The 12,106-nt window shown below is 40.5% G+C and overlaps 1 protein-coding gene across 1 annotated transcript in view; it reads left to right on the top strand.

Moving 5' to 3' along the window:
- LOC134824959 (uncharacterized) overlaps positions 1-12,106 on the top strand; it is a 112,772-nt gene that overhangs the window by 24,620 nt on the left and 76,046 nt on the right. The window lies entirely within an intron of this gene.

Here is a 12,106-nt window from a genome sequence, read left to right as displayed (position 1 = left end):
AGATATTAATTCGACATGATAATAAATATAATAAGCAGCCCGTCAATTTTCTGCAAATTTGAGAGTCGGTAAAGGCCTATACTAGGAAATAGGCAGAATCAGAAAATATGAGCTAATAGTTATAACCGTAGACTCTCCGACAAAATTATGAGATCATTACTGTAGTAATGTAGTAACGGTCAACTAAACTGATAAAGAAGAACTAAGCACACGGACCATATCAGGAAACACTCTGTCCGGACTCCGGAGAGTTTATTCGTCAGCGTATTGCCCAATCACACCACATAGAGCTCCCTATTATATATTAGTGGAGAGAGACCACGTGACTGAAGACGCGACCTCGTCAAACCATTACAAAACGTACGAAGAGTTCCCGCTTTTTATTACTATTTCTTAACCATCATATCTATCAGTTTCCGCTTATCTTTCAAAATTTATCATTTGTTTATTTTATATTTATTGTTCTTAAATGAGAAGTATGGACCCTTAAAGTATATATTAAATACGTAAATTGAAAAGTACGACTAGTACCACGTATATTTTTGTGCAAAAATTAGGATTTTACTTTTTTTTGTGATATGAAACTTCAAGATTTTAGCCAATGAAAAGTGGGGCTAAAATCTACGGGAATATTCTCAGATCCTTGATTTAAAGTTGAAACAAGCAAAATGGGTTTGATGCGATGATCATCTTTTAAGTATTCGAAACGGAAATACAATTAAAACATTTAATAGTGGGAAAGAATTTTAATTACTAATACTTGTCCAATTAATAAATCCAATTACGTTTAACGATATTAATTGTAGATGAAATTACTCGATCATAGATACAAAAACAAATAAAATAACTATACTGTATCAAATTTATTTGTTTTACAAAACAATGGAACAAATAAATATAACTTTATTGAATAAAGTAAACAAAATGTTCAATTGAAAAATGGAAAACACTTAACATGGGCTATCGCATCAAATCAAAGTGACCAATTTTTTTGGAATTTGTTGCGGTGACTGCAGACTGTAATCCGTGCAGTTCTATCAGTGGAGTAAGGGACGTTTCACCGTGCAGCTCTATCGCTGAAGCAAGGGACATTTTAGTTTTACCTTGCAGTTCTATCGCTGGACTAAGGAAGGTTTCACCGTGTAGTTCTATCGCTGGAGCAAGGGACGTTTTAGTTTTACCTTTCAGTTCTATCGCTGGATTAGGGACGTTTTACCTTGTAGTTCTATCGCTGGAGTAAGGGATGTTTTACCTTGTAGTTCTATCGCTAGAGTAAGGGATATTTCACCTCGAAGTTCTATCGCTGGAGTAAGGGAAGTATCAGCTTGTAGTTCTATCGCTGGAGTAAGGGACATTTCACCTTGAAGTTCTATCGCTGGAGTAAGGGAAATGTCAGCTTGTAGTTCTATCGCTGGAGTAAGGGACTTTTCACCTTGCAGTTCTATCGCTGGGGTAAGGGAAGTGTCAGCTTGTAGTTCTATCGCTGGAGTAAGGGAAGTGTCAGCTTGTAGTTCTATCACTAGAGTAAGGGACATTTCACCTTGAAGTTCTATCGCTGGAGTAAGGTAAGAGTCAGCTAGGCTTGTAGTTCTATCGCTGGAGTAAGGGACATTTCACCTTGCAGATCTATTTGTGAGGGACTTCTTGGAATGGATCGTGTTGTTGGATTGAATATCAGTCTCCGATTGGTTCTTTGTCTTTGTTGTATTGGTGATCTGAGAAAGGAGAAAAACTGGAGTGTATTCATTCTCAAAAACGCTCTAAAACTTCGTACTGTTAGCGAATAGACAAAGAAGTTAGACATGATACTGAAGTACTGCAAGTAAACTATGGGGCGTACGGTTGTGTTTCTGAAGTTCATATTCAAAATTTGCATCGCAGCAGTTATCCCAAAACTTGGGAGATACGATATTGTCACTACTACAACAGTGAGCAACACCGTGGTGACACCCTCCCACCGCAATGTGTCTCCAAAGCGAGCAGCTACTCTTTTTGCCTCCACAAGCAGAAGTATTGATGAGAAGACGATAATGATTGCGCAAATTATACAAAGGGAACCTACACCGGCAAACAAATACCACCAGTACCACACCAAATTTATTGTGTTGTAATCATAGTTACACTGATAGTCATGGTAACTAAAGTGGATAGTATGTCTTAAATAAAGTATGTTATACAATAGTATCGGGCCATAGACTCCCACAGCCAGAAGCCATACTAGAACAGCACAAATTTTGTAACCTAATCTGGTGGACCAGGCACCTGTTTTCAAAGGGTACTTCACGGTAAGAAGCTTCAGTGAAGTTAAATTGCATATTAGGAACACGTTCAATGCAAAACTTATCCATCTGAAGTTCGCCTCTATGTGGCAGAGAAATGCACATATTACCAAACGATCTGTTATCAATACCAAAGTGCGGGGTAACACGATGAATACACTTTGTAGGAGATCACAAACAGCCATGTTCTGCATTACGGCTACTATGACTTTGTGATGTTTGATGGCGTTATATTTTATAGTCGCTATGAGAATGACACTGTCTCCTATCAAAGACGTTAGAAGAACGGTTAAACTCCAGGATATCAGTATTAATCGTTCAGCATAAATTCAGTGGCGTAACGTTGCCTGTTGGCGCCCCCTGCCGAAAAGGCGCCCCCCTGTTGGCGCCCCTTCCCCTTTTGGTGCCCCTCCCTAAAATTGAACAAATTAGGTGATTTTAGAGGATACGCCGGTAAAATCTCTAAAAAAGTATGTATCTAGAGCAAAACGCGCAGTTTTGCTAGTACTTTAAGTTTTCGAAATTGTCCCACATTCAAACGACGATTTGGCGCCCCCCTAAGACGGCGCCCCCCTGCACAGCGGGGTCAGCAGGGCCCTTCGTTACGCCACTGAGCATAATCTTTAATTCCATACTTTGATCTGAGCCTAAGGGACTCCAAAACAAAAAAGCTGTCAACTCTTGTCTTTTGCACCATCTCTCTGAGAAAGGAGATATTTAAAAAACCAATAATTAAAGTTTGTGAAGGTTGGAGTTAACGTTATTAATTATATCTCGGGGCAGTCACATCAACTTGAGGATGAAAAAAGAACCAACTTGCATGATGTAAACTGTAAAGATGTGCTTACCGGCCATAAGTTGTATTAAATTTGCATATGGGTATCTCACGTTGTTTCCATTCTGGATCTATACTCTCACAAGTCTTGCTGAGGCACTCCTCTAAAAGAATAGTCCGATTATCAAATTCTTACTAGAATGTACTACGGTGTACGGTTACTCCCTACCTCCCTACCTCCCTACCTCCCTACCTCCCTACCTCCCTACCTCCCTACCTCCCTACCTCCCTACCTCCCTACCTCCCTACCTCCCTACCTCCCTACCTCCCTACCTCCCTACCTCCCTACCTCCCTACCTCCCTACCTCCCTACCTCCCTACCTCCCTACCTCCCTACCTCCCTACCTCCCTACCTCCCTACCTCCCTACCTCCCTACCTCCCTACCTCCCTACCTCCCTACCTCCCTACCTCCCTACCTCCCTACCTCCCTACCTCCCTACCTCCCTACCTCCCTACCTCCCTACCTCCCTACCTCCCTACCTCCCTACCTCCCTACCTCCCTACCTCCCTACCTCCCTACCTCCCTACCTCCCTACCTCCCTACCTCCCTACCTCCCTACCTCCCTACCTCCCTACCTCCCTACCTCCCTACCTCCCTACCTCCCTACCTCCCTACCTCCCTACCTCCCTACCTCCCTACCTCCCTACCTCCCTACCTCCCTACCTCTTTTACATACAGTTTACCACTTACTTTCCTCCATTGTAATGTTCCCTTTAATCCATAGTTGTTAAGTTCGTCGAAGAAATGCGAAAAGTTCGTCCAGTTCGGCACCTTTTAAAAATTCGTGAAAATTCGTGAAAATTCGTTGCGTAAATTTTATTGGCATATGTTTTGATTTTATAATGAATGGCTTAGGTGCGATCACTATTACACTTGTAAACAAGTGCGCTGTATACAATATTGTATAGCGTGTACGCCGTGTACAATTTGTGGTGAGCAAAATTTAGAAAATTGGTATTTCAATTGTCCAGTGATCTGAATTTTGGGAGGTCATTAAAAATTCGGTTAAAGTTCGTCTATTTCGTTAAAAAATTCGTCCAGTTCGGCACCTTTTTAAAGTTCGTCCAGGACGTCCGTAACAACTATGCTTTAATCGCTCCTTTCCTCAATATTTCGTTCCAGCTAAAAACAACGTCAGAGTTAAGTTTGCGGCTCCTATCTGTCCACCACCAACAGTTATCATACATCTCTATCACCTCTTTCTCAGTCAGTTTTTTCTTGAAGACATTCAATTGGTACATGTCACCTGCAATATAATGTTAGGTCTCAGAAAAATGTTACCATGTCAATAAAACTTTGGATGGACACAAGCAGCCTCCTCGCTAAAAATATGTTCTTTAATTACCGGCAAACGATCCGCCCTGTTCATAATCCCCAAACCAGCCTATGCCATCCTGGTCTTCTATCAAAGACGTTAGAAGAACGGTTAAACTCCAGGATATCAGTATTAATCGTTCAGCATAAATTCAGTGGCGTAACGTTGCCTGTTGGCGCCCCCTGCCGAAAAGGCGCCCCCCTGTTGGCGCCCCTTCCCCTTTTGGTGCCCCTCCCTAAAATTGAACAAATTAGGTGATTTTAGAGGATACGCCGGTAAAATCTCTAAAAAAGTATGTATCTAGAGCAAAACGCGCAGTTTTGCTAGTACTTTAAGTTTTCGAAATTGTCCCACATTCAAACGACGATTTGGCGCCCCCCTAAGACGGCGCCCCCCTGCACAGCGGGGTCAGCAGGGCCCTTCGTTACGCCACTGAGCATAATCTTTAATTCCATACTTTGATCTGAGCCTAAGGGACTCCAAAACAAAAAAGCTGTCAACTCTTGTCTTTTGCACCATCTCTCTGAGAAAGGAGATATTTAAAAAACCAATAATTAAAGTTTGTGAAGGTTGGAGTTAACGTTATTAATTATATCTCGGGGCAGTCACATCAACTTGAGGATGAAAAAAGAACCAACTTGCATGATGTAAACTGTAAAGATGTGCTTACCGGCCATAAGTTGTATTAAATTTGCATATGGGTATCTCACGTTGTTTCCATTCTGGATCTATACTCTCACAAGTCTTGCTGAGGCACTCCTCTAAAAGAATAGTCCGATTATCAAATTCTTACTAGAATGTACTACGGTGTACGGTTACTCCCTACCTCCCTACCTCCCTACCTCCCTACCTCCCTACCTCCCTACCTCCCTACCTCCCTACCTCCCTACCTCCCTACCTCCCTACCTCCATACCTCCCTACCTCCCTACCTCTTTTACATACAGTTTACCACTTACTTTCCTCCATTGTAATGTTCCCTTTAAAGTTTAATCGCTCCTTTCCTCAATATTTCGTTCCAGCTAAAAACAACGTCAGAGTTAAGTTTGCGGCTCCTATCTGTCCACCACCAACAGTTATCATACATCTCTATCACCTCTTTCTCAGTCAGTTTTTTCTTGAAGACATTCAATTGGTACATGTCACCTGCAATATAATGTTAGGTCTCAGAAAAATGTTACCATGTCAATAAAACTTTGGATGGACACAAGCAGCCTCCTCGCTAAAAATATGTTCTTTAATTACCGGCAAACGATCCGCCCTGTTCATAATCCCCAAACCAGCCTATGCCATCCTGGTCTTGTCCCAAAACAAGAGTTCCACCTAAAGGTATGTGTCCTCTTACGTCACGTTGTTCATCAAAGAGCACTGAAACTCCATTAACATACACATCTGCACTTCCAGATTTCCAGGTGAAACAAAAGTGGTACCACTCATCTCGTATGATAGTTATTGGCAATTGCATGAGGTACGAATTTCCCGCGGAGGTAACCATAAAGAAATACTCAACCCCCAAAAGTATTGTGTTGTCGGCTTCATGAACAGCGTAGCTGAACCATGGTACAGCAAATCTACTTGAAAAGGGTGTGTAATCAAAGCATATCTTGAGCCAGGAGCAGATGGAGATTTCCCGTTGTACAGCGCTGAAATCAGGCTTCATAATCACATAGTTATCTTTGGAAAGGTCGTTTGGGAAGCGGAGTAGCTTGTCTTGAAAACCTGAGACGCAAACAGTTAACATCAAAAACATAACCATTTTTACGATTTCGATTTTTTACGATTGGAAACGTTCCTATAAGAAGTTGCAGAGCTCTATTTACAAGGAGACGACTGGGAGCTAGTCCAATATGATTAATTTGTTGAATATTGCATCCCAATATTGCAGGTTCAAGGGACCTTCTTTTTCAGTAAATACTACATTCCGATGAGGGGTCCTTTTTGGGAGAGCTAAACTAGCCTTTTATCTGTGAAATATCCGGCCGAGCGTGCTAAACTAGCCTTTTATCTGTGAAATGTCCGGCCGAGCGTGCTAAATCACTTTACACTCGAGATTCGAGATTTTTCTAAAACCAACTTAAATCGATGTATTTTCGGACGCTGAATCCGAATCACCCTCATGATTACGTGAAATAACCGTATAAGGAAATTGGTATAATTTCTCGTTAGGGTTGCATATGCTTTTGTTAGGCCTATGCACTTAGGCACTTATAGGAATTGGGTTAGGGTTAGGGTTAGAGGCTTATAATATAGGGTTTCGAATAGTCGTTCAGGGCCAGCTAGAGAACGTGTTGAAAAGGTTACGTGACAGTCCATGCCAGTGTAGATTGATTAATCATCATCCTGAAATGTCTATTTATAATGAATCCTTCTCTGAGTGCTGTGTACCTAAGTAAAAAATCTCGAAATAATATCAATATTGTAGTATTTTTTGCGAATAAAATGGGGCATATACAAAAAATGTATTATCTAATTTAAAATGTGCATCATCTGAAGCTAAAACAATTGAGCTAGAGCAATTCCACAGGGTTATGATAGGTAGGATGAACAGTGCCTTCCGGCTAAGTTTCAGAATCACCATGACCAGGCAATTCCTATGGAAACAGAAAGGACTAGGATTCGCAATTTAATTTTAATTAAATGGGATTTAAATCGATTATTTTTGGAATTTTTTGTATCACTATCACGTTGTGACCCCATTGTCGTGACCACCATTGTAGTTTCACCTGTATCGTGACTACGACGATAATGACAACCATCGTAATGACAATAATGACTACCATCGTTTACTTATTCTTCAGCTTATGACTGCAAAATTTCGACTTCAAATTTCGACTCCAAATTTCGACTGCAAAATTTCGACTTCGAATTTCGATTTCGAATTTCGACTTCGAATTTCGACTTCAAATTTTATCACAATATTTCGACTAAGTATACTTCAAACCATCGCATGTTTTATGGAATGTATTCAAATTTCCAACTTTGAGTTTGAGTAGTTACCTACGTTAGTATTACTGTATTAAATTATTTTGACCGAAACCCAATATTGGGTACAGAGAATGAAATCGGTCGCTCGCTCACACTATTTCCTGCATTTACACTATATTTTACATTTTCACAATATTTTACAGTTCAAATTCCAGGTACGTGTTGTTTGTGATAAGATATCACGTGGCTAACATGAATAGACAGCAAGAGACTGTAGCACGTAACCATGGTAACGGTGACGGTGTAGCCAACAAGAGTTTCACTCCAGTTTATATCAGAGCCCTATCTACAACAATTGTAGTGGTCACAGTTTTTATTGTAAGGTTAGTCATCTTAATGCTTAAGCTAGATTTTATAACCTTTCAATCGAAAAGATAAGGAAGTAGGCAGCAACCGAGAAGCCAAACTTCTCCGTAATTCCTGGAATTACGGCGAAACTTACGGTGGAATTCCACAGAAACATGTAGCGATGAAATTGAACTGTAATGTCTCTTCGTCTCAGGTCGATCATTGTACAGATATCTGTACAATGATTGAACAATGATGAGATGAAAAGACATTACAGTTCAATTTTTTGTCGAATATCTTTAGTTTTGAACATCGTAAAAGCTTGCGGATTAATCGAGGGTGTTCATTTATCAGGAGGAAAAATTACTTTTGTAAAAGTAATGTTTACGTCAGACAATCAGTTAATTGGTAAAAGTGGAAAAGTTTGGAAAATTTGGTCAGCCATAAAGGGCACCTAATGAGACTCAAAAACGTCAAAAATCCTTAAAAAGCTTCTTTTGTCGGTAGATCGATTTTTTCAGACGGATCTGTCTGTACTAAGACGATAATTAGTCAACTTTTCAACTTGCGTCTGATGAGGCTAACCGCTAATAGTAATTACGGGAGATTCGGTGAAATAAGGAATTTCACTGAATATATTTCCGTGGAATTCCCGGACACTTAATTGGGCTTTCCGTTCTCGGATTCTCCCGCAATTAGTATCAGACCAACCCATATTAGATGGACGAAAAATGAACAATTTCTCCTTAAAATTCCTATGACTTCTAAAATAGTTTTTACTCATCGAATCCTTTTTAGCTTCCAACCAGTCATATTCAGCCAATTTGAAGAAACATAAAATTAATTGGATAAGAAATGAATCAATTAGATAGTTTGACCTATTAATATAACTTAATAACTTACCACTAATGGAACTTGTCAAGAAGAGGAAAAGCAGGAACATTTTCTAACTCTAGAGATGATCAGCTTTTGCAAAAACAGCTGCTCTAAAAACTTTTGACGATAATGACTCTCGTCTCTCTTCGTTTAGTTAAAAAACTCATTTCATGTTTTATTGTTTATTGTATTCAAATTTCCAACTTTGAGTTTGAGTAATTACCTACGTTAGTATTGAAATATTTTCACCGAAACCCAATATTGGGTACAGAGAATGAAATCGGTCGCTCGCTTACGCTATTTCCTGCATTTACACTATATTTTACATGTTCACAATATTTTACAGTTAAAATTCCAGGTACGTACGTATTAATATACTAAAAGTAAACACATTCCTAACACCCTCTTCACCCAAACAGTTGGATCCCCTACTGCATGATATTCATCATTCTGAACCAGACCCATGAGTATAGTGAAGCGACCGTGGGGGTCACCACGTGATACAAAACCCTTGTAGGTTTATAACCTACCAAGACGCGCGCCAAGTTGGACTCGTGGACGGTTGACAAATATTTAACGAGTATCACCCGTTAAGTTAACCCCTAGGATCCCCTATTGTAGCGCGATGCGTTACTGTGCCGCGCCGCGCACTCAATAAGGCTTCTCACAGCGACTGGCTAGATCGGCGAGATGCGCTACTGTGCCGCGCCGAGCTGCCATGAATTGACATCGTCAATTAAGATCCCCTACTACATAATATTCATTATTCTGAACCAGACCCAGTCCTCCTTGTATCACGTGGTGACCCCCACGGTCGCTTCACTATAGTAGCGTCTACTGTAGCGTCTTCGACGCTACAGGGGGAGCCGCGCACTTCGTGCGCGGCGGGTCATACAACGTATGACAAAGTCCAACCTTGAACCTACAAAATAATATAAATAGGCCTAACTCATTTGTTAACATTTAATTATAGCGGGACAAACTTTTTCTATGTTTCCTGGCCTATATATAGGACGTACAGTACTCTGAATTCTCTCCACTTATCTTAAATACCTTTTTCTGCTTATAAGGGGTCGTTCACAATTGCGTGATCACTTTTTGGACAATTTTAAACCCTCCCTCCCCCCTCCGTAATCAGTTTTACACAAAACTAATGCTACTGTGTTAAAATAACACTAGCGTAATCATTTTATTTGGGAACCCCCCTCCCTTGTAGCGCGATGCGTTACTGTGCCGCGCCGCGCACTCAATTATGCTTCTCGCAACGACAAAGATCGGCGAGATGCGCTACTGTGCCGCACCGAGCTGCGATGAATTGACATCATATCGTCAATTAAAATTGTCAATGGTCAATTAACTTAACCCCCTCCCCCTCGACTGATTACGTAATATTTAAAAGTGAACGACCCCAAAGGGTGAAATAATACTCTGATGATTGTGTTTAGACTATTTAATACTTATATTGGTATGTAGTGCGCCATCGACAGTGAGCCTCGCGTGCCGACTGTAGGATGGTTTTTTAGCGCTAATTTCGGCCAGCACAAAATTCTTGAAACAAATGCGTATTGAGTAACCTTTCCTCGATCCGATTTTGGTAAGCTAGAGCTTATTCATAAACTTACAAGGAAAGTGTCCGAAAAATTTAAAGCATATCTAACCATTAAACATTATGTTACAGCTTAAAACAGCGTATTTTGCCCCATTTTGCCCTATTTTCATTACAATTACTATATCAACTAGAACTCCAATATCCAACATATTTTTCGGACAGTTGTGAAAGCCCTATTGGAAGGTCTTCAGTACCCATTTTCAGAATGATCTCATTCAATGAACCAAATTAAGATATGACAGAATAATACGACAAAAATCAACGATAGGCGAAATTCACTGATCTTTCCAAAAAGGTAAAACAAATTTGGTACTGTGAAAATTCTTACAGTCTCTAGAAAACAATCATGGTACAAAAATTTTAAAAATCCGAGCAAGTTTATTTTTATCGTGCACCCCCTAAAATTGGCAGTATCTGAAAACTTGCTCTATGGCGCATGATTAAGTTGACATACGTTGCATGCCACTTTTCGAGGCGGGGAAGTCCTCCAAAAATATTTTTTTGTAAAAATCCAAAAAAGTGCAATTTTTTCAAAAAGTTAGTTGATCAACTATTTAGAAAATCAGGTTAAAGATACAGCGAAGCAATTACTCTTATTAGGAAAAAAATAAGATTTGACTCATTAATTGACCGTTGCATTTTTAATGATCTGGCCCGACGCGCGCTACTTCGTAGCACTTTCCATCGGGCTAACATTTTGAGAAGAAAGCGGCGCGCGCTACTTCGAAGAAATTTAGACGAGTAACATCCGTCAAACTCATTAAGAACGACAATTGATTGACGATGTCGACCCATCGAGATCGTTGCTCTGTTAATTGACGATGTCAATTCATTTTGTATCACGTGGTGACCCCACGGTCGAAACTGTAGAGTTTCGACGATACAGGGGGAGCCGCGCACTCGTGCGCGGCGGGTCATACAACGTATGACAAAATTCATATCAGCTCGGCGCGGCACAGTAGCGCATCGCGCTACAAGTTGCTCTGCGAAGCAAAGTAACGATCGACGATGCGAAGCAAGAATGCTAGTTCGCGCGGCGCGTCGAAGCGGCAAAGTCCTCCAATAACGATAATTATTGCTTTTAAAGAAGAAAGAGGAATAAAAATGTGGTAATATAGTCAAAATATCAGATAACAGATTTTGCTATTAATTTAGAGCCTACTAATTGGATTGGCTAATATTACTACTTCTACAAAAGGTTTTTATAAAATTGTCTAAGATTTTTATTAAATTTTTATATTAAATTTTTATATGTTGTTATATTATGTGTATATATTGTTTGAATTTATTGTTTCGAAGGAAAAAAAGTGCAATTTTATAAAAATATTTTTTGTATTTTGTACATCTTATATCATGACAAATACTAATTGAAATATATTTGATATAAATATGGATCGAAAACATTTAAAAACGAAACTGAAATTGTAATTATGGTGGCCGAGGAGGGTCATTTTTAAAAATAAAATAAAAACCATACTCACGTGGCCGAGGAGGGTCACTCGGCCGAGGAGGGTCATTTTTTAAAAATGGCCCTGCTCGGCCATGGCCGAGCAGGGCCAAACAATATGACGAAGAAATGGCCCTCCTCGGCCGAGCAGGGCCAAACAATATGAAAAAAATGGCCCTCCTCGGCCATGGCCGAGCAGGGCCAAACAAGAAATGGCCCTCCTCGGCCATGGCCGAGCAGGGCCAAACAATATGACAAAAATGGCCCTCCTCGGCCATGGCCGAGCAGGGCCAAACAAGAAATGGCCCTCCTCGGCCATGGCCGAGCAGGGCCAAAGAATATGAAAAAAATGGCCCTCCTCGGCCATGGCCGAGCAGGGCCAAACAAGAAATGGCCCTCCTCGGCCATGGCCGAGCAGGGCCAAACAATATGACAAAAATGGCCCTCCTCGGCCATGGCCGAGCAGGGTCAT

Source organism: Bolinopsis microptera, chromosome 13 (assembly GCF_026151205.1).
Source record: "Bolinopsis microptera isolate Bmic1 chromosome 13, MBARI_Bmic_1.0, whole genome shotgun sequence".
In the NCBI taxonomy this organism is placed as follows: Eukaryota; Metazoa; Ctenophora; class Tentaculata; order Lobata; family Bolinopsidae; genus Bolinopsis; species Bolinopsis microptera.
The sequence above is the reverse complement of the archived record's forward strand: the minus strand, read 5'-3'. Positions and strand labels throughout refer to the sequence as shown.